Source organism: Chiloscyllium plagiosum, unplaced genomic scaffold (assembly GCF_037043375.1).
Source record: "Chiloscyllium plagiosum isolate Xiang-an unplaced genomic scaffold, Cpla_swu_hap1 HiC_scaffold_4, whole genome shotgun sequence".
Classification (NCBI taxonomy): Eukaryota; Metazoa; Chordata; class Chondrichthyes; order Orectolobiformes; family Hemiscylliidae; genus Chiloscyllium; species Chiloscyllium plagiosum.
The window spans coordinates 43,111,800-43,134,768 of record NW_028270142.1 but is presented as its reverse complement, the minus strand read 5'-3'; the positions used below and the strand labels follow the sequence as shown (position 1 = coordinate 43,134,768).

The window sequence follows — 22,969 nt, the reverse complement described above, 5'->3', positions numbered from 1 at the left end:
ATGGGAAAATTCTACACAATGTCTTCTCTCTCATTTAACACATATTCAAATTCAAATCTAGCGTAAGGCTATATATCACTCCTCCACTTTGAACCCAAACTCTCAAACAATGATAATAAATACAAGCCTTCCTCCAGGAAATCTTCAAATGCTTGAGGAGCGGCCTAGTTGTCTATTGATGTTATTGCTAGACTATTAATCCAGAGACCAAGGTAATGTTCTGGGCACCTGGGTACAAGTTCCACTGTGGCAGCTGGTTAAGTTTGAATTCAATATAAAATCTGGAATTAAGAGTCAAATGGTGACCATGAAACTATTGGCAATTGTCAGAAAAAGCTCATCTGGTTCACTAATGTCCTTTAAGTAAAGAAACTGCTGGCCCATATGTGACTCCAGACTCACAACAATGTGATTGACTCCTAACTGCCCTCTGAGCAACTAGGGATGGGTAATAAGTGCTGGCCCAGCCAGGGACCCCTATAAACCATGAACAAAAAAAACAATAAAAATTTAAAAATGGTTAGGGCCTCTCCAGTTTCAGGCTCATTAGCTTCATTAACAGCCTTTTCTAGCCCAAATAGGAAGTTGTATTGCAAAAGTGCTACCACACACCAATTACAAAGCTTCCCTGAAGCAGAGACTAAGTTCACTGAGTGTGCACCAGGTTGTGTTACAAAATACTAACCACAAATAGAGGCCATTCATTTGAAGTGGTCTGTGTCAGTGTTTATACTTCACATAGGCCTCATTCTATTCCATTTCATTTCACCCTATCAACATTACCTTCCATTATTTTCTCTCTCATGTGTTGATCTAGTTGACCCTTAAATGCATCTACAATTCACAACAACTTAAAGATAAGTTAAAGACAGAGAACAACTGGGAATTTGCAAGAGCATTGATAATCTGAGTGTGACAAGAAGGGGAAGAGTATAAAAACTTAAGAAAATAAGACTAGAGGTTGCAAAATTAATAAATCGACAGAATTAAAGGCTCCGTATCTAAATGGATGTGAATGAAAAGTTAGATAAGTTGACAGAATAAATGCAAGTAAACAGATATGATTTAATTGCCATCACAGAGACTAGGGTACAGCGTGACCAAGGCTGGGAACTGAATGTTCAGATTCCACATTTATTGCTTTCAGTGAAAAGAAAATTGATTCCTGAAGATGCACTTGCACTGCCTAGACTTCAAGATGAGCTCTCCAGTACTCATTAGACAGTGTGTCCAAATCAGTGACTGTTTAGTGCTCCCTGCACAAGTGAGCTCAATGATAGAGTAAGAAATTAGAAGAGGGGGTGATGGACCAGCCATCTGTCTGTTCAAACTAAGAAGCAGGGGGAGTCTGTTGGAGGTACTGAGAGAGGTAACGTTGGTAACAAAGATGCTGAAGAAGCCAAGGCAGCATTGGGACAAAGAGAGAACATGATAGCAATTACTTTTAAAGGGTAATTATTTTGTATTAACATACGTAGACACCCAGAGCTATGAGCCAATTATGGCACACAGAAAGCCCAATCCTCAAGGGAATGCTTGCTTGATTACCTTGATTGTTTGGCATAAATTATAAGTTGATTTGTTTCCCTTGCACCAACAAGCTTTTGCTCAGTTTTCTAGTCAGAGCATCACTAGGATTATAAAGGGGCTGTGCTTACATGGCTCAAAGTCTTTGTACAAGGAGCATTCCTAACATACATAAGAACATATGAACATTAGAACTAGGAGCTGGAGTAGGTCATCTGGCCCTTCAAGCCTGCTCCGCCATTCAATAAGATCATGGCTGATCGTTTTGTGGCCTCAGCTTCACTTACCCATCCTCTCATCGTAACCCTTGTTTCCTTCATTATTCACAAAAACCTATCTTAGCTTTAAAAACATTTACTGAAGTAGTGTCAACTACTTCCCTGGGCAGGGAATTCCATAGATTCACAACCCTCTGGGTGAAGAAGTTCCTTCTCATTTCAGTCCTAAATCTGTTCCCCACAATTTTGAGGCTATGCCCTCTTATTGTAGTTTCATCTAACATTGAGATGTAAACAGACTGAACTATGCCAACTGATTCCCAAAACCCAAACATCCAACTTAAGTGCTCACTTTCCTGTTGGAGGGCAGTGGAAAATGACAGGATCTGGTCTCTCCTCAGAGCTGTGCTTTGAGGTTCAGATCCAGGTGGGCCTGGGCATTTAGGGATCTTCTTCTTTGGACCCAGCTTGAGAGTGTGTTCTAAAAGCTGCATAGAAAAAAGTACAGATTTGTTTGTGTTACCAGCTGTTGGCCTCACCAAGGTTTTATTAAGATGTTGCTCCTTGATATGTAATTAGTAGTAGTTGCTTGGAGGTTCTCTCACCAGCTTGCTGTAGATACCCTTTCAGCACAGACACCTTCCCCCTGCTGTCTTGCCAACTCAACAGCCGGCTCCTCAATGAGAGTCAGGAGCCTTACATTGGGCCCATGTCTGCACATTTGCACTGGTTGTCCGCCTTTGTCTTCTGCAGATGGAAACAAGTATTACTAGTCATTACTCATGGATACATGAGCACTTTGGCTGCTTTAATAGAAGCAAGTTGATGTATTTATTGCAATCTTCAGTGCTGTAATTGTCTATATGCATTAGTTGTAAGATGAGTATGGTATGGGGGACATTAGGAGTTAAAAGATCCTGATTTAAATGCAGTTCAGTGTTGTCAAAGAGCTAGAGTTGATGCAAATCAATAAAGCTTTATATGACAGGTGAAGTGACAGACATTGATTGTACATTAGGCACCTGATGAAGATGATTGGCACTCAATCTTGTTTGTGATAGTCCTGTCAACATTACAATGCTAACTCACTCTCATAGGCATATGAACCATTGAGTAGACACTCAGGCAGACTGCGGCAGATCATTCATCCCCTTTTAATGAGCCAGGTTCTTATGAGATGCCCACCTGCACTGGCCTCCATAGTCACCTCAATCCAGGCCCACCTTTGTCAGTTGGGATGACCTGCAGTTGCCATCTAGTTGGGAAAAGCACTTCCCTCTGTCCTGGACTGCCTTCAGGAGAACATCAAGGGAGGTGTCACCAAGTTGTAGTACTATGTTTTTGCCTGTTCTCTGACATCTCCTGGGGTCAGTGGCAGTGATAAGCAGAGATTGAGCAATGTTCTTGAGTTAAACAGAGTGAAGTATTGTCCAAGTGCCTTTTAAATATGCCAGTGGGATGTTGGAACTCATTAAGTTCCCATCACGGGCAGGACTTTCTGCCTCCCCATTAAATTTGTCATTTTACCCAAACGTGAATGTGCAAGAGCCGAGAAGGACATAACAACATGAGAAAACCTGACTGGCCTCTGAAGAGAAGCATCTCCCAATTTTAGATCTCAGTCAAAAGAAAGTATTTTTACATCAACTCTAGCTCTTTGACAACACTGAACCACCTTTATGTCATGAGCTTTTAACACCTAAAGTTCCCCATGCCACACTCATCTTACAACTAATGCATACAGACAATTACAGCACGGGACATTACAATAAATACATCAATTTGTTTCTCTACCTTTTTGAGGCCCTGATGGTCACCTTTTGAACTTCCATAGATTTGGAATTATAACTTGCAGATTGGAAGGTAGTAAATGGATCACCAACATTTACAAAAAGAGGGAGAGAGAAAATAATAACTTTCAAACCTTTTAATATCTGGAGTGGTAAAATCTGGATTACTCCCAGTGCTATGAGCTACTGAGGGCAGGAATAGAAAGATAGAGCAGATGAATGCATGGCTGAGGAGCTGGTGTATGGGAGAAGGATTCACATTTTTGGATCATTGGAATCTCTTTTAGGGTAGAAGTGACCTGTACAAGAAGGACGGATTGTACCTAAATTGGAAGGGGACTAATATACTGGCAGGGAAATTTTCTAGAACTGCTCGGGAAGATTTAAACTAGTAAGGGGGGGGGGGGACCAGGGAGATAGTGAGGAAATAGATCAATCTCAGACTGGTACAGTTGAGAACATAAGCGAGCCAAACAGTCAGAGCAGGCAGGGACAAGATAGGACAAATAAATTAAACTGCATTTATTTCAATGCAAGGGGCCTAACAGGGAAGGCAGATGAACTCAGGGCATGGTTTGGAACATGGGACTGGGATATCATAGCAATTACGGAAACATGGCTCAGGGTTGGGCAGGACTGGCAGCTGAATGTTCCAGGATACAAATGCTACAGGAAGGATAGAAAGGGAGGCAAAAGAGGAGGGGGAGTGGCATTTTTGATAAGGGATAGCATTACAGCTGTGCTGAGAAAGGATGTTCCCGGAAATACATCCAGGGAGGTTATTTGGGTGGAACTGAGAAATAAGAAAGTGATGATAACCTTATTGAGATTGTATTATAGACCCCCCAATAGTCGGAGGAAAATTGAGAAACAAACTTGTAAAGAGATCTCAGCTATCTGTAAGAATAATAGGGTGGTTATGGTAGGGGATTTTAACTTTCCAAACATAGACTGGGACTGCCATAGTGTTAAAGGTTTAGATGGAGGAGAATTTGTTAAGTGTGTACAAAACAATTTTCTGATTCAGTATGTGGATGTACCTACTAGAGAAGGTGCAAAACTTGACCTACTCTTGGGAAATAAGGCAGGGCAGGTGACTGAGGTGTCAGTGGGGGAGCACTTTGGGGCCAGCAACCATAATTCTATTAGATTTAAAATAATGATGAAAAAGGATAGACCAGATCTAAAAGTTGAAGTTCTAAATTGGAGAAAGGCCAATTTTAACAGTATTAGGCAAAAACTTTCAAAAGCTGATTGGAGGCAGATGTTCGCACGTAAAGGGACGGCTGGAAAATGGGAAACCTTCAGAAATGAGATAACGAGAATCCAGTGGAAGTATATTCCTGTCAGGGTGAAAGGAAAGGCTGGTAGGTGTAGGGAATGCTGGATGACTAAAGAAATTGAGGGTTTGGTTAAGAAAAAGAAGGAAGCATATGTCAGGTATAGACAGGATAGATCGAGTGAATCCTTAGAAGAGTATAAAGGAAGTAGGAGTATACTTAAGAGAGAAATCAGGAGGGCAAAACGGGGACATGAGATAGCTTTGGCAAATAGAATTAAAGAGAATCCAAAGAGTTTTTACAAATACATTAAGGATAAAAGGGTAACTAGGGAGAGAAGAGGGCCCCACAAGGATCAGCAAGGCGGCCTTTGTGTGGAGCCACAGAAAATGGGGGACATACTAAATGAGTATTTTGCATCAGTCTTTACTGTGGAAAAGGACATGGAAGATATAGAATGTAGGGAAATAGATGGTGACATCTTGAAAAATGTCCATATTACAGAGGAGGAAGTGCTGGATGTCTTGACATATATAAAGGTGGATAAATCCCCAGAACCTGATCAGGTGTACCTGAGAACTCTGTGGGAAGCTAGAGAAGTGATTGCGGGGCCTCTTGCTGAGATATTTGTATCATCGATAATCACAGGTGAGGTGCCGGAAGACTGGAGGTTGGCTAACGTGGTGCCACTGTTTATGAAGAATGCTAAGGACAAGCCAGGGAACTATAGACCAGTGAGCCTGGTGGTTGGCAAGTTGTTGGAGGGAATCCTGAGGGACAGGATGTACATGTATTTGGAAAGGCAAGGACTGATTAGGGATAGTCAACATGGCTTTTTGCATGGGAAATCATGTCTCACAAATTTGATTGAGTTTTTTGATGAAGTAACAAAGAGGATTGATGAGGACAGAGCAGTAGATGTGATATATATGGACTTCAGTAAGGTGTTCGACAAGGTTCCCCATGGGAGACTCATTAGCAAGGTTAGATCTCATGGAATACAGGGAGAACTAGCCATTTGGATACAGAACTGGCTCAAAGGTAGAAGACAGAGGGTGGTGGTGGAGGGTTGTTTATCAGACTGGAGGCCTGTGACCAGTGGAGTGCCACAAGGATCAGTACTGGCTCCTCTACTTTTTGTCATTTACATAAATGATTTGGATGTGAGCGTAAGAGATACAGTTTGTAAGTTTGCAGATGACACCAAAATTGTAGGTGTAGTGGACAGCAAAGAGGGTTACCTCAGATTACAACAGGATGTTGACCAGATGGGCCAATGGGCTGAGAAGTGGCAGATGGAGATTAATTCAGATAAATGCGAGGTGCTGCATTTTGGGAAAGCAAATCTTAGCAGGACTTATACACTTAATGGCAAGGTCCTAGGGAGTGTTGCTGAACAAAGAGACCCTGGAGTGCAGGTTCATAGCTCCTTGAAAGTGGAGTCGCAGGTAGATAGGATAGTGAAGAAGGCGTTTGGTATGCTTTCCTTTATTGGTCAGAGTATTGAGTACAGGAGTTGGGAGGTCATGTTGCGGCTGTACAGGACATTGGTTAGGCCACTGTTGGAATATTGTGTGCAATTCTGGTCTCCTTCTATCAGAAAGATGTTGTGAAACGTGAATGATTTACAAGAATGTTGCCAGGGTTGGAGGACCTGAGCTACAGGGAGAGGCTGAACAGACTGGGGCTGTTTTCCCTGGAGCGACGGAGGCTGAGGTGTGACCTTATAAAGGTTTACATAATTATGAGGGGCATGGATAGGATTATTGACAAAGTCTTTTCCCTGGGGTCAGGGAGTCCAGAACTAGAGGGCATAGGTTTAGGGTGAGAGGGGAAAGATATAAAAGAGTCCTATGGGGCAACTGTTTCACACAGAGGGTGGTACGTGTATGGAATGAGCTGCCAGAGGAAGTGGTGGAGGCTGGTACAATTGCAACATTTAAGAGGCATTTGGATGGGTAAAAGAATAGGAAGGGTTTGGAAGGATATGGGCCAGGTGCTGGCAGGTGAGACTAGATTGGGTTGGGAAATCTGGTCAGCATGGACGGGTTGGACCGAAGGGTCTGTTTCCATGCTGTACATCTCTATGACTCTATACCTAACAGTAGTAGAGAAAAGGCGAGAATCTATCATAAATAACGTAATAACTGGAGACTTAGAAACTCATGATAAGATTGGGCAAGAGAGATAGCCTCATGATATTATCACTGGCCTGTTAATCTGGAGACTCAGGTACTGTTCTTGGGTTCAATTCTGACTATTGCAAATGGTGAAATTTGAATTCAATAAAAATCTATTGGTGACCATGAATCCATTGTCAATTGTTGGGAACAATCCATCTGGTTCACTAATGTTCTTCAGGGAAGGAAACTGCCATCCTTACATGGTCTGGCCAACATGTGACTTTAAATGTGCAGTAATGTGGTTGACTCTTAACCATCCTATGGGATGGGCAATAAATGCTGGCCTAGACAGCAAAACGCTCATCCCATGAATGAATGAGTGGGATATGGATATATGAAAGGGAAATCATGTTTGACAAATCTGTTGAAATTTTGTGAGGATGTATTTTATAGAATAGAAAAGGGGTATCAGTGGATATGGTGTATTTGGATTTTAAGAAGGGTTTCAATAAGATCTCTCAGAAGTAAACAAATTTAGAACACATGGTAATATATTGACACAGATTGACTGTTGGACAGAGTACAGAATACAGGAATAAATGGGTCATTTTTGTGTTGACAAGTTGTGTCTTGTGGGATATCTCAAGGATTAGTGCTTTTGCCCAAGCTGCTCACAATCTATATCAATGATTCGGATGTGAGGACCACATGCTATATCTGCTAGCTTGACTCAAACTTAGTGGGAATATGATTTGCGAGAAGCAAAGAGGCTACAAAGGACTAAATGAAAGAGCAAGAACATGGCTGGAGGAATATAATGTGGAAAAAACATGAAGTTATTCACTTTGATAGGAAAACAGAAATGCAGACTAATTTTTATATGGTGAGCAATTGGGAACTGTTGATGTCAAAAAAGAAATGGATATTTTTGCCCATAAGTCACTGAAAGCTAATGGATAGTTGCAGCAAGCAATGAGGAACGCAAGTGGTAGGTTGGTCTTTCCTGCAAAAGGATTTGAGTACAGGAACAAAAAAATCTTTCTACAAATATACAGAGCCTTGGTTCGGCTGCATCTGGGGTCTTGTACACAGTTTAGGTTCCCTGACCTAAGGAAGGGCGTACTTGTCACAGAGGGAGTGTAACAAATGTTCACTATACTGATACCTGGAATGGTGGGAATGTCCAAAGAGGGGAGATTGAGGAGACTGGGCCTATATTCTCCACAGTTTGTAAGAATATTAGATGATCTTATTGAAGAGTCCAACACTCTTACATGGTTTGACAGGAACCATGGTACACAGAATAAGTCTCAGCATAAGAGTAAGTTAGGATGAGATGGGAAGGAATTACTTCACTCAAAGGATGGGAAACCTTGGGAATTCTTTACCTCAAAGGGATATGGAGGCTCAGTCATTGATTATATTTAAGATAGATTTCTAATTTCTAAATTTATCAAGGGATATGTGACCAGTGCAAGGAAATGGTTTTGTGGTAGAAGATCAGTCATGAATGGGCTGGGTGACCTAACCCTGAACCTCTTCCTATTTTTCCACCACTCTCTGTGATAGCGAACTCCACATTGTAACCTTTCCCTGGGCAAAGACATTGCTCCTCAATTCTCTCGTGACTATTACATATTTGTTGCCCCTTTTCTGGTCTCCCTGCATCTTCTTTAAAGTCCACCTGAATGAACCCTTCCACAAATCTAAACACCTTCGACTGATTTCTTCTCAGTCTTCGAGAGATCATAAGACCATAAGACATAGGAGTGGAAGCAAGGCCATTCGACCCAGCAAGTCCATTCTGCCATTTAATCATGGCTGAGGGGTGTTTCAATTCCACTTACCTGCACTCTCCCCATAGCCCTTAATTCCTTGCAAGGTTAAGAATTTATCAATCTCTGCCCTAAAGACACCTAACGTCCCGGCCGCCACTGCACTCTGTGACAATGAATTCCACAGGCCCACCACTCTCTGGCTGAGGAAATGTCTCCCCATTTCCATTCTAAATTGACTCCCTCTAACTTTAAGGCTATGCCCACAGGTCCTAGTTTCCCCGCCTAATGGAAACAATTTCCTAGCATCCACTCTTTCTAAGCCATGCATTATCTTGTAAGTTTCTATTAGATCTCCCCTAAACCTTCTGAACTGTAATGAATACAATCCCAGGATCCTCAGCCGATCATCATATGTTAGGCCTACCATTCCAGGGATCAGCTTGTGAACCTCCGCTGGACATGCTCCAGTGCCAGTATGTCCTTCCTGAGGTGTGGGGCCCAAAACTGGACACAGTATTCTAAATGGGGCCTAACCAGAGCTTTATAAAGTCTCAGAAGCACATCTCTGCTTTTATATTCCAACCCTCTTGAGATAATTGACAACATTATATTTGCTTTCTTAATCACGGAATCAACCTGCAAATCAACCTTTAGAGAATCCTGGACTAGTTCTCCAGATCCCTTTGTACTTTGGTTTTATGAATTTTCTCACAGTTTAAAAAATAGTCCATGCCTGTATTCTTTTTTCAAAAGTGCAAGACCTCGCACTTGCTCACGTTGAATTCCTCAGCTATTTCCTTGACCACTCTCCTAAACTGTCTAAATCTTTCTGTAGCCTCCCCACCTCTTCAATATTACCTGCCTGTCCACCTAACTTTGTACCATCGACGAACTTCACCAGAATGCCCCCTGTCCCTTCATCCAGATCATTAATATATAAAGTGAACAGCTGTGGCCCCAAAACTGAATCCTGTGGGACACACTTGTCAGCAGCTGCCATCCCAAAAAAGAACCTTTTATTCTAACTCTCTGTCTTCTGTCAGACAGCCAATCCCCAATCCATGTCAGTAGCTCACCTCGAAAACCATGGGCCCTCACCTTACTCAGCAGCCTCCCATGAGGCACCTTATCAAAGACCTTTCGGAAGTCTAGGTAGATAACATCCACTGGGTTACCCTGGTCTAACCTACTTGCTTCAAAGAATTCTACCACGTTTGTCAGGCACGACCTCCCCTTGCTAAATCCATGCTGACTTGTTCAAATTGACCCTGCACTTCCAAGAATTTAAAAATTTCATCCTTGACGATGGATTCTAGAATGTTAACAATCTCATCTTTCATGATGTTTGTAATATTTCAACTTATCTGTAAAGAGTATTAATTTAAGAACATATTCACTGATTCAATCTGTGGGGAGAAAAAAGAGATGATCATGATGGTAGAATACGTGTGGAATTTGGGTTACTAAGGAAGTAATCCCTTGCACCACACAGCTCAAAGAGAATTATTCACTACATTACAGCTAAATTTTAACAGCTGTTCCAAATGAAATCAGACATTACATTATAACTGGCAGTAAGATGTCACAGAGTTCACGTGGACAGACCAAAACCACTTCCCTGTGACTACACTTGGGACTCAAGCATCCATTAGTGTCTGCAGTACTATTAGGCTGCAGGAAACAGGAAAACATTCTGTATCGCCTGATGCTGTGAAAAAAGAACCAGTTCCATTAACATGATAGGTTTCCCATTAAGTTATTTATTTGGTCAGGAGCCAGCTAACTGTCTTGGCAGTAGATTCCACCCAATCGAGAGAGAGACTGTAAAAAAACTGTGAGTGTTGTCTTTAGAGGAAAGAAGGTTAAGAAGAGATTTAATAAAGGTGTTTAAAATTATGAAGCAATTTGATAGAGTAAATCACGAGAAGTTGTTTCCACAGTCGGGAAGGTCGATAACCAGAGGTCACAAGTTGAAGATAATTGGCGAAAGAACCAAAGGGGAGGTGAGCAGAATTCCTTTTTATATGCAGTGAATTGTTATGATCCGGAATGTGCTGCCTGAAAGGGAGCAGATTCAATAGTAACTTTCAACAGGGGAATTGGATAAATAAGAGAAAATTTATAGGACTTTGGGGCAAAGAGCGGGGTGGGGGAGTTGAGATTTATCAGACAGTACTTTCACAGAAGCAGTGGAGAGAAGAAGGGTTGAATAGTTTCTGTGTTATATGAATTTATGTGTAAGATCAATCTATGTCCTCGATAATTACTGTAAGTAGGTAGGAAGGAAACAAGAAGACTGGGTTTCTCTGAACCTTATGGAGCTTTAACTTGATGTTTATTTCCAGTTGGAAGCCAGCCTGAGATAGGTTTGGCTCTCTGTTAGACCAACAATGTTCCAGCAAAGACTGCAGTAGACTTCCTGCTGCTGAAGGAGTGATCACAAGAGCCATCTGGTGAGTGTTAGACGTTAGTTTGGATGGTAGGGTGTTGCTCTCAATATGTTAGAGAGAGAGAGATGGGTGGCCAAGATGGGGGTCGGGAAAAGTTGGCGATTATGGTGGGAGCTGATTGCAGGGAGAACGGGTATCAGTGACTGTGTGAACCTTATCTATCATGTGTTAGGGGACTGGGGAATGTTTTAATTTGGGGCTCTGGAGAGTGCATTTCTGCTCCTCCTGGACCACAGGAAGCATTGGTTGAAACCTGAAATCCTCCACACATCAGCGTCTCGTGCCTGTTCTGCTATTCAATGTGACCCTGACTAATATGAGCCCTAATTCTAATTTCCTCCCTTACTCACTATTCTAACATAAGCTTGGCAAGCACAAAATTCTACTCAATCTCAGCCTTTGAACCCAAGAAAGAGTTCCACACTTACACAACCATTACATAATAGTTAGGCAAAAGTGAGGACTGCAGATGCTGGAAAAAAGAGTTTAGATCAGAGTGGTGCCGGAAAAGCACTGCAGGTCAGGCAGCATCTGAGGAGCAGGAAAATCGACATTACATAATAGTTAACAATTGCAAGGTTTTAGAATGAAAACATTAACACAAAAAGCTAAGAGCAATAATCACACACTATAGATCGAATTCCAAAAACATAAACATAAATAGGTAAAACTCTATGTGGAGACAGATAATATTCCAGAGGGGGACAGAATGTTGGAGAGTGGAAAAGATACGGTCCCCAAATTTGGAGCAATCTAAGCAGAATGAAGATATTGTGCCCCAATTGTGCACCCACATGCCTTCCTTATCACACTTTATCACCTTCCAAACTGTACACATTCCCTTCCTCTCAGGTGCCTATCCAACCATTCCTCCTCCCCCCATCCCCATTCCAAGTCCCAGCAATTCTGGGACATGCAGTGTCTAAGTTGTGATGATTCCTGTGAATATTCTCTATGTGAATTGCAACAAGATTCACAATAATCTGACAGTATGCTCATGAAAAGCTGATTACACAGCAGGCAGCCTGCACTTAGTCTGGGAGTGGTCAGAACAGGCTCTGGAAATGAAACGTTCTTATTTCAGCAAGCCAGAACAGATTTATTTGAAACCACTTAACCAAGCCCACTTCACTCATCTCCAGTCATTAATGCAAAACCAACAAAATCTCTGCCTGCTCTTCACTGGAGCAGATAAAGGCTTCTAACCTGGTAAGTGGATGCTTAAAGGAGTGAATCATTTCAGGATTTTGCTTTCATTGTCAAAATATAGTTTCTGCCAACAGGGATTTGCTTTGAGATTTCCACTAAGGTCTTACTGTAATTATCTGGATGTAAGCACAAGTGTAAGGCCATCATTCTAATCAATAAAAAGATTCAGTAACTGGTGAAAAGCTGCAGCGCCTGTGGATCCAGGATGTTGTGATGCAAGATAAATTTTTAACATGAGTAAAAAGTGTAACATTTCCTGGACACGATATGGATTTCCTGGGTGAGGTCAGTTATCCCAGAGGGAGTCAGGCTTAGTAGGAAGGTCCAAAAGAGCTCTGTAACAGCAGCTTAGTGATCTGTCGGACAAGGGGAATCTTTTGACTGTCATGCCTAGTTACGTCTGTTTTATTTTTGGGACATTCCTTGTTTCAATCCTCCCCAGGCCCCCTCATGTAACTTGCTTCTAGTACACTGATGATTGCGTCAGTGTCACAGTTGACCTCAAACTATGCCCGATCCATTTTCCACTCTTCTGCTCTCGTCTTTTTGCCTCCCAATTTCAACCTGGTCTATCGTATTCACTGTTCACAAAGTGGTCTCCTCTATGTTGAGGAGAGTAAATGCAGATTCAGTTGACCATTTTGTGGGACACCTCTGTTCAGTCTGCAAGCATGACCCCAGCTTTTGGTTACTTGCCATTTTGATTCATCATGTGGGATATAGGTAAAGCAGTGTTAATTTTGCAATCATAATTGCTTATGTAAGGTAAATGAACTCACACCAGTGTATAATTGTTTCAGCCAAGAGCTGAGTTAACAAGAATGAAAACTATGTGAAGGAAATATACAATTGCTTTTGCATTAGCTAAAATGTGCATACAGGAATAAAATGTGCCTGCAAACAATGGTAGATGTTACAGACAAATAGATAAGGTGCTGTGAGGGGAGGGGGTGTAGGTTAAGCTAGATATGCCTGTACAAATAGTTACAAGCATCTGTTTCCCACTTCAGCAAAAACAAAAATAAACCCACCATCAAGAGGTCATAAGGCTCTGCGTAAATAAAGAATAAAAGGAAATATTGTTTTGGAAAGCACGGAAACAAATGGCAGTGAAGAAGAATATATAACAATAAGACCACAGAGGGAGGTGGTCAAACGGCCTTGTGAAGCCAGAGATAAACATTTTGTCACGGACAAGGCCGGACGAGTTCAGAGATAAACAGCCGGGTTTAGGTAGTGACAGATGTCAACAGGGGAGAAGCAATGGGAGGAGGGAAGAGAAATGAATTACATAAATATTGTGTACTCGTTAATCTCGGTGTGTGTGTGACTACCTTGTAAATAGTAGACACCACACCCCTCTTGCAAGAGCGTAATAAACGATACTACTGCTTCAGATCTTGTCTCGGACTGAAATTATTGAATTGAGTGAGCTTCATTTCTCACAATCACCTTAATTGCTGTCATGCTCACAGTGCTTTCCTTGACCTGCTGCAGTGTTCCAGTGAAGCTCAACACAAGCTCAAGAACTGCACCTTATCTTCTGATTAAGTACTTTACGGTCTTCTGGTCTCAACAATTACAGACTATGAACTCTATTCCCTATTTGATTCTTGTTTATCAAGCACTAGTCTTCACAACGTTCTTAATACCTTTTCGCTTTTGGTCAGAATTGTTTGTTAGTCTTCCATTCATATTCAATCTGCACTAACATTGTATCTCTTTATAACCATTACCACTTCTTTTACCTTTTGTCCTATAAAATCTTTGTTATTTAATCCCTGCTACCCTCTACCCGCTCCCAATCCTTCCATTTCATTCATCCTCCTATTGCCCCTTCTACAAAAAGCATAAAACCCATCACAGTGCTACCTTCCCTCAGTTCGGCAGAAGAATTGGATTTGAAACAAAACTGCACATTTCCAGTATCCACTTTCCCGATGGTTGTTGTCCTCTGTTTTGGTATTAGCCTTTACATTTGTTTTCTACCTTCTCCCGCACCTCTAAATCCTTTGTATAACTCGGACATTCTTGAACTGTTCTCTGAAAGGTCAAAGGGAAGAAGAAGGCTTACGTTAGGATGAGATGTGGTGGCTCAGCTGGGGCACTTAAGAGTTACAAGTTAGCCAGGAAATTCCTAAAGAGAGGGCTAAAAATAGCCAGGAGGGAACATGTGAAGTCATTGGCGGATCGGATCAAGGAAAAACCTAAAGCTTTTTATGGCTATATCAGGAAGAAAAGAATGACTCGAGTAAGTTTGGGCCAATCAAGCATAGTAGTGGGAAGTTGTGCATGGAGTCAGAACAGATAGGGGAAGCGCTAAATGAATACGTTTCATCAGTTTTCACACGAGAAAAAGATAATGTGGTCGAGGAGAATATCAAGATACAGGTCACTAGACTAGATGGGACAGTGGTGCATAAGGAAGAGGTGTTAGTAATTCTGGAAAGTGTAATATAGGAATGCAGAGTACTGGGTTCATGATAAGATTCTTGGTAGTGTAAATGAGCAGAGAGATCTTGGTGTCCGGGTATACAGATCCTTGAAAGTTGCCACCCTGGTTGATAGGGTTGTTAAGAAGGTGTACAGTGTGTTAGCTTTTATTGGCAAAGGGTTTGAGTTTCGGAACCATGAGATCATGCTGCAGCTGTACAAAACTCTGGTGCAACCACATTTGGAGATTTCGTATAGTTCTGGTCACCGCATTATAGGAAGAATATGGAAGCTTTGGAAAATGTTCAGAAAAGATTTACTAGGATGTTGTCTGGTATGGTGGGAAGATTTTATGAGGAAAGGCTGTGGGACTTGTGGCTGTTTTCATTAGAGAGAAGAAAGTTGAGAGGCGACTTAATTGAGACATATAAGATAATCAGAAAGTTAAAGATATTGGACAATGAGATCCTCTTTCCTCAGATGGCAATGGCTAGCATGAGGGGCCATAGCTTTAAATTGAGGGGTAATAGATTTAGGACAGACATCAGAGGTAGTTTCTTTACTCAGAGAGTAGTAGGAGCATGGAACGCACTGGCTGCAACAGTAGTAGACTCACCAACTTTAAAGACATTTAAATGGCCATTGGATAGGCATATTCATGAGAATGGAATAGTGTAGGTTTGATGGGCTTCAGATTGGTTCCACAGGTCGGTGCAACATCGAGGGCCAAAGAACCTGTACTGCGCTGTAATGTTCTATGTTCTTTGAAAGCCTAATATGTTCTAGTCAAATTTAACACAATTTCACTTGACTTAAATAAATGTCATGGTTGTGGGTATGTTCGCTTAACTGGGAAGTTGATTGGCCAATATTTCATCCCCTGTCTAGATGACATCCTCAGTACTTTGGAGCCTCCTGTGAAGCCCTGCTGTACTGTGTCTTCTGGAACTTATTTGGTTCCATTCCTGCTGCTTCCAGTTGCCAGTTCCGATTGTTCGTTGCAGTGGCTGGAATATTGGGTCTAGGTAAATGTGTTTGTTAATGGAGTCCATGGATGAGTGCCATGCTTCTAGAAGTTCTCTGGCTGTCCTCTGTTTAGCTTGTCCTATTATCGTTGTGTTGTCCCAGTCGAATTTATGGCCTTGTCATCGGTGTGTATGGCTACTAGGGACAGCTGGCTGTGGTGTTTCGTGGCTGGTTGGTGTTCATGGATGCGGATTGCTAGTTGTCTGCTGTTTGTCCTACATAGTGCTATGAAGTTGAGGTGTGTACTGTAACTTAGAGAGAGTGAATGCTGTTCTGAACTAAGCACCTATGTATATGACTAGATGGCAGTCCCAGGGTGTACTGAAAAATTGAAAATATGTAACATTTCGCTACGGAATGTATATCTGAGTTTTGGTTGCTGTTTTGACAATAAGTCAAATTTAACCAATCAGTTTAAATTATGTCCCAGGATACTAAAACCCAATCAGGTTTGAATTTATTGTTTTGCTAACATCGAATCAATGAGGTGATCTGGTGTCATGGGTATGAAAATGTGGGCATTTTGAAAATTGGTCAGAGAGCAACTGCCATTGAGACAGATCCAAGAAATTAGGAAGCATTCTCTATCAAAGGTACCTTTTCGTAAAAAACCTACTTATTGTAAAAAGAAAGAAGACAACCCAGGGAATTCAGTAACCGGAAAAATGAAGTTACAGAAGATGATAGTGGCTGTGTGGTTTTGAAATTAAGTTGCTGTAATTTTAGAAAGTGTCTTATTGAAATAGCATATTGTTATAGAGTTGGAGACAGGTAATAAGCAGTTTAGGGAAAGGGGGCTTAGAGTTGTGAATGGTTGTTGTTTCGTATTCACTTCTGGAGTTAAAAAATAAATTGCTGTTATTTTCTTTAAATAGTTTGGTAGTTCTTTGTCACTCATATTTTAACAGATTACAAGGTGAGGTGAGCTTTTCTGGGTGTTTGGTTTAATTAACAGAAGAGTTCACTTCTGTGTCAGTTTGGGGGCTCATCCAGGATTTGGACAGGTTTAGACGGATCCAGTCTGAGATTTAAACAGATTTAGAGTATGAAAGATCCCAGCAGATTAAACACTTGCCAGTTAGAGTCCTAGAGTCTTTAAGTAAAACTAGGTGAAAAAATTTGTTCAATTTCAGTTACTTGTGATTGATTAAATTAAAAGTGAGGGAAATGCTAAAGAGGTTCTGGGGTTTGAAGATGCTTCCCAAATTTGCCAAGAAAGTTTAGAAAGACAGAGGAAGGGCACACTTTTAGAATTAGCAAATAGTTTAGAATTGGGTTTAACCAGGGACAAAAGGAAAGCTAAAATTGTAATGGAGTTGGTCAAGTACTCAGGTGTATCAGGGAAACAGACCAGTGTAGTAGAATTAGGCAAATTTAAACTACAATTGAGGCAAAGGGAATTAGAAGATGAGGAAAGGGAAAGAAGAGCCATGAGAGAAGAAAGAGAGAGAGAGAGAAAGAGAGAAGAAAGAGAAAGAGCGGGCGGCACGGTGGCACAGTGGTTAGCGCTGCTGCCTCACAGCGCCAGAGACCCGGGTTCAATTCCCGCCTCAAGTGACTGACTGTGTGGAGTTTGCACATTCTCCCCGTGTCTGCGTGGGTTTCCTCCGGGTGCTCCGGTTTCCTCCCACAGTCCAAAGATGTGCAGGTCAGGTGAATTGGCCATGCTAAATTGTCCGTAGTGTTAGGTAAGGGGTAAATGTAGGGGTATGGGTGGTTTGCGCTTCGGCGGGTCGGTGTGGACTTGTTGGGCCGAAGGGTCTGTTTCCACACTGTAAAGTAATCTAATCTAATCTATCAGAAAGGAAGAGAGAATTTGAACTTCGGAAGGTATGAATTAGTCAGGACAGTCAAATTAACAGGATGCCGATGAAGAGAGAAGATATTGATATATACAAATATGCTAAAACACTGTCACATTTTGAGGAGAAAGATTTCTAAGCCTTCGTTATTCATTTGAAAAATTGGCTCAGCAGATGGAGTGGTCAGAGCACTTGTGGGTAATGCTAGTTCAGACTAAGCTGGTAGCAGAGCTGGTGAGGTATTTGCAGCACTGTCAGATGAGGGATCAAGAGATTATGCAGATATCAAATAAGCTATTTTGAGTGCTTATAAATTGGTACCAGAAGCATATAGACAGCAGTTCAGAAACATAAAGAAGGAACCAGGTCAGACTTACACTGAGTTCGAAAGAATTAAACACGGTAATTTTGATAGAAGGGTGCGGGCCTTTAAAACAGATAAGACATATGAGGCTCTAAGAGAAATTATTCTGCTGGGGGAGTTTGAAAACTCACTTCCAGGGATTATAAGAATTCTTCTCTATGAACAGAAAGTTCAAGAAGTGAAAAGAGCAGCAGAGATGGCAGATGAAAATCATTGGTGCCTAAGGCAAAGTTTAGCTTCCGACAGGAATTTCATCCTGTGAGGGATAGAAATCGGGAGAAGGGGTGATCCTTCACTACAAATCAAATAGTGGATCACACTGGCAATAGTTTACCATAGATGAAAAATAAGCCCAAGAGGATGGAAAGGAGGTGAAAGGCCTCAGGTGTTTTCACCATAATGGAATGGGACACAGAAAATTACAGTGCCGGTGGTTATGGAGAGGCACTGGATAAAGGCCTTTTCACTGCCAGAAGGTGGAACACATAAGATCCCTGGTCATTGAAGAAAGGCACTGTGGGAAAAGGTATGGTAAAAGAAGCCAAGCCAGTGGCATTAGTTAAAGTAGTAAAGGAAACCCCGAGAAAAGTAGAGAAGCTGCAGGAGAGTGCACAACCTAGGCTGAGGCTGGGTATTAAGTTAGTGCCTGATTTCTATAAAGACTTTGCCTCCGTGGGTAAAGTTTACTCAGGAAGTACAGGGAGAGAAGGGAAAAAAGTTACAATTTTAAGAGATACAGGAGCTAAACAGTCTCTAATAGTAAGAGATGAACATATTTGCACTCTTTCTGACATGTAACCCAAATCAGTGGTAATTCGTGGAATAGATGGACAGAAATTTAGTGTTCTTCTCCTGTTAAAGGTCAGGTTGGAGAGCCCAATCCAGACTGGGGAAGTAACAGTGGGAGCAGTTGACAGAGTGTCAGTTCCAGGAATACAGTTTGTTCTTAAGAACGATTTAGCACAATCCAAAGTAGGAGTGATGGCCCTTGTTACGGAGAAGCCATAGGAAGACCAGGGAATGGAGGAGTTAAAAGAAAAATACCCTGGAATTTTTCCAGGCTGTGTAGTAACAGAATCCTGCTGTCATAAGTGACAACAAGAAGCAAAAACTAAAAAGACCAAGGAGTTGAGGTTCAGTTAGCTGACACCTTGTCTGATGTAATGGTGCAGGAAAAACCTGAACAGGAAGAGGGTCAAGCAGAAGGGTTTAGTCCTGAAAGGCTAATGGACTTACAACAGAAAGATAAAACAATAAAAGATATATATATTGATGCATACTCAGAAAAGGAGTCAGATTGTATTCCTGAGTGTTATTATCTTAAAGATCACCCAAGTGATTGGGATAAAAGTATCCTATTCATATTGTTTACCACTAGAGAGGCTCCGAATGAATTGACTATTTACTGTACTCCCTTAAGTTAATATTCATACATGACGTGAGAGGGCTTTTGAAATTAATTAAAGAAAAATTGTTGGATGGAAGTCGGAGGTCTCACTTGGATTATGAATCTGAGGTGAGGGAGAGATTAAATCAGGTAGATGAGTTAGCAAAACAGCAACTGAAGAGGACACAGAATAGTATGAAACAGAGAGATTAAATCAGGAAGGTTTGTTAGCAAAACAGCAACTGAAGAGGGCACAGCATAGAATGAAGCAGGAGGCAGATAAAAACTCTACAATTCGGATATTTTCCTGTGGGAATGACGTATTAGCATTGTTACCAGTGGTAGGATATGCCTTCAAAACTAGGTTTAGTGGTGCCTATCAAATTGAGAAAACGTTGATTCAGGTAAACTATCTGGTAAAGAGGCTGGATAGAAAAAAAACTGTATCAGGTATGTCATGTGAATATGTTGAAACCTTACTATAATAGGGTCATAGTTATAGTGACGTACAGCATGGAAACAGACCCTTTGGTCCAACTCATCCATGACGACCAGTATCCTAACCTAATCTAGTCCCATTTGCCAGCACTTGGCCCATATGCCCCTAAACTCTTCCTATTCACATACCCATCCAGATGCCTTTTTAAATGCTGCAAGTGTACCAGCCTCCACTACTTCCTCTGGCAGCTCATTCCATACACGCAGCACCCTCTGCTTGAAAAAGTTGCTCATTAGGTCGCTTTAATATCTTTCCCCTCTCACCCTAAACCTATGCCCTCTAGCTCTGGACTCTCCCACCTCAGAGAAAAGACCTTGTCTATTTATCCTATTCATGCCCCTCATGATCTTATAAACCTCTATAAGGTCAGCCCTCAGCCTCCGACGCTCCAGGGAAAACAGCCCCAGCCTATTCAGCCTCTCTCTGTAGCTCAAATCCTCCAACCCTGGGACCATCTTTGTAAATCTTTTCTGAACCCTTTCAAGTTTCACAACATCCTTCCAATAGGAAGGAGACCAGAATTGCACACAATATTCCAAAAGATAGAGACAGGGACTGAGAGAAACAGGTATTAGTTAGTGCCCCGCAGAATGAGGAATCAATCCAGATGTCATGGAGATTGATGGGCCTCAAAAAATGTTAAATAATGAGGAAGTCTTTGAGGAGTAGGGTGGTTTAGTCAACTATCTGTCTCAGGAGCAACTAAACCGGTTGAAAGGTTTGTTGCAGCAGTATGAGGACATATGCAGGAATACAATGGGGAGGACTAATGCTATTGTGCATGAGGTGGAAGTAGGGAATGATGTTCCAATAAAACAACACCTGCACAGACTTAATCCTCTCAAAGCCACACAGGTCCAGAAGAAAGTGGATGTGATGCTCAACGAAGGTATCATTGAACCAAGTCAGAGTGAGTGGAGTCAACCGGTCGTGTTAGTTCACAAATTTTGACAGGACTCAATGACTTTGCGCGGACTATCAGAGGCTATTCGTAACAAAATTGGACACCTGTCCAATATCAAGATTGGAGGACTGTATAGAGAAAGTTGGTCAAGCCACTTACATCACAAAGTTGGACTTGCAGCATGGTTATTAGCACATACCTTTACCAGAGAAAGCAAAATAAGTTTCTGCATTTGTAAACCCAAATAGGCTATATCAATTCAAAGTGATGCCCTTTGGAATGAAGAATGCAAGAGCCACATTTCAAAGACTCATGAACAGAGTTGTGGCTGGATTAACAAATCGTGCAGTTTATCTGGATGATGTGGTGATCTTTAGTGAATCTTGAAAAGGTCACATGGTACAGTTGGCAGAGCTCTTTGAAAGATTATGTGAAGCTAAACTGGTAATAAAATTAAAGAAAACAGAATTCACAAAGACAGAGGTGACGTTCTTGGGACATAACATCGGTCATGGAAGGTTGAACCGAAGGAACTCCAAGATTAAGGCCATCAAGGAATTTCCACAATGATCCTTGAAGAAAAAGGTCCTTTGATCTTTGGGACTAAGAAGACTCTACCAGAAGTTTGTTAAAAACTTCAGCAGCGTGGTGGCACCATTAACAGATTTACTAAAGAAGAATGTAAAATTTCAGTGACAGAACAATGCCAGGAGGCATTTGACAATTTGAAAGCAGTATTAACCACCACACCAGTTTTAGCTACACCAATGTTTCTGAAACCCTTCAAAGTTGCAATCAATGCGAGCAGTATAGGAACTGGAGCTGTACTGCTATAAGAAGCTGATGATGATGGAATTGAATGGCCAATTGGCAACTTTTCAAAGAAACTCAAAACCCACCAGAGAAAATACTCTACCATTGAAAAGGAATTATTGAGTATGGTACTGGCCTTACAGCATTTTAATGTTTATGTGACAAACAATGTGTCAGAGACAGTTGTGTACATGGCCCACAATCCTCTTGCATTCTTGGAACGATTTAAAGACAAAAACATGAGACTATTTTGTTGGAGTGTTATGTTACAGACTATTAATTTACAAATTATACACGTTGATGGTCATAAAAATGTGATAGCAGATGGTTGTGGTGGATTTAAAGGAAAATGTACAGATAAAATTGGTCAGATCCCAATGTTATATATATGTGTGCAGAAATTAATATGAAAAGTATAACTTAGATTAATGACCTGTGTATTTCATTGTAATGGGATTAAGAATTAGAAAAAAAGAAGACATCTCTCTTTTGATCGTTCTTTTTTTTTCTTAAGGGGGGGAAGTGTTATGAAGTTGAAGGCATGTACTATAACTTAGAGAGTGTGAATGCTGTTCTGAACTGAGAGCTTACAAGCACCTATGTATATGACTAGATGGTAGTCCCAGGGTGTACTGAAAAATTGAAAATATGTAACATTTGGCTGGGACATGGATACCTGAGTTTTGGTTGCTGTTGTGACAACAATTCAAATTTAACCAATCAGTTTAAATTATGCCCCAGGATACTAAAACCCAATCAAGTTCAAATTTATCGTTTTGCCAACATCGAACCAGTGAGATAATCTAGTGTTGAGGGTACAAAAATGTTGGCATTTTGAAAATTGGTCAGAGAGCAACTGCCATTGAGACATATCCAAGAAATTAGGAAACACTCTCTATCAAAGGTACCTTTTCATATAAAACATACTCGCAGTAAAAAGAAAGAAGATGGTCCAGAGAATTCAGTAACCGGAGGAGTGAAGTCACAGAAGATGACAGTGGCTGTGTGGTTTTTAAATTAAGTTGATCTAATTTTTATAAGTGTCTTATTGGAACAATATATTGTTATAGAGTTGGGAGCAGATAATAAGCAGTTAAGAGAAAGGGGGGCTTAGAATTATGAATGGTTGTTGTTTAATATTCACTCTTAGAGTTAAGAAAATAAATTGATATTATTTTCTTTAAATAGTGGAATTTGGGAGTTCACTGCCACTCATTTTAACAGATTATGAGGCAAGGTGAGCTTTTCTGTGTGTTTGGTTTAATTAACAGATGGGTTAATCTCTGTCTCATGGCAATAGTGTTTTGTGCAGTCTTTGCATGGAATCTTGTCAGTTACGTTGGTCTTGCATATGATGGATCTTTTG

At 41.1% G+C, this 22,969-nt stretch overlaps 1 protein-coding gene across 2 annotated transcripts in view; it reads left to right on the top strand.

Annotated features, from left to right (window-relative positions):
- Positions 1-10,625: 10,625 nt before the first annotated feature.
- Positions 10,626-22,969, top strand: part of entpd3 (ectonucleoside triphosphate diphosphohydrolase 3) — a 43,284-nt gene continuing 30,940 nt past the window's right edge. Inside the window, exon 1 of one of the 2 annotated variants that reach the window (XM_043688693.2) lies at positions 10,626-10,719. The gene's annotated coding sequence lies outside the window, so the exon portion shown is untranslated. Of the gene's footprint in view, positions 10,720-11,084; positions 11,170-22,969 lie in introns of those variants that run through there. The other variant, XM_087985827.1, reaches the window with a different exon arrangement.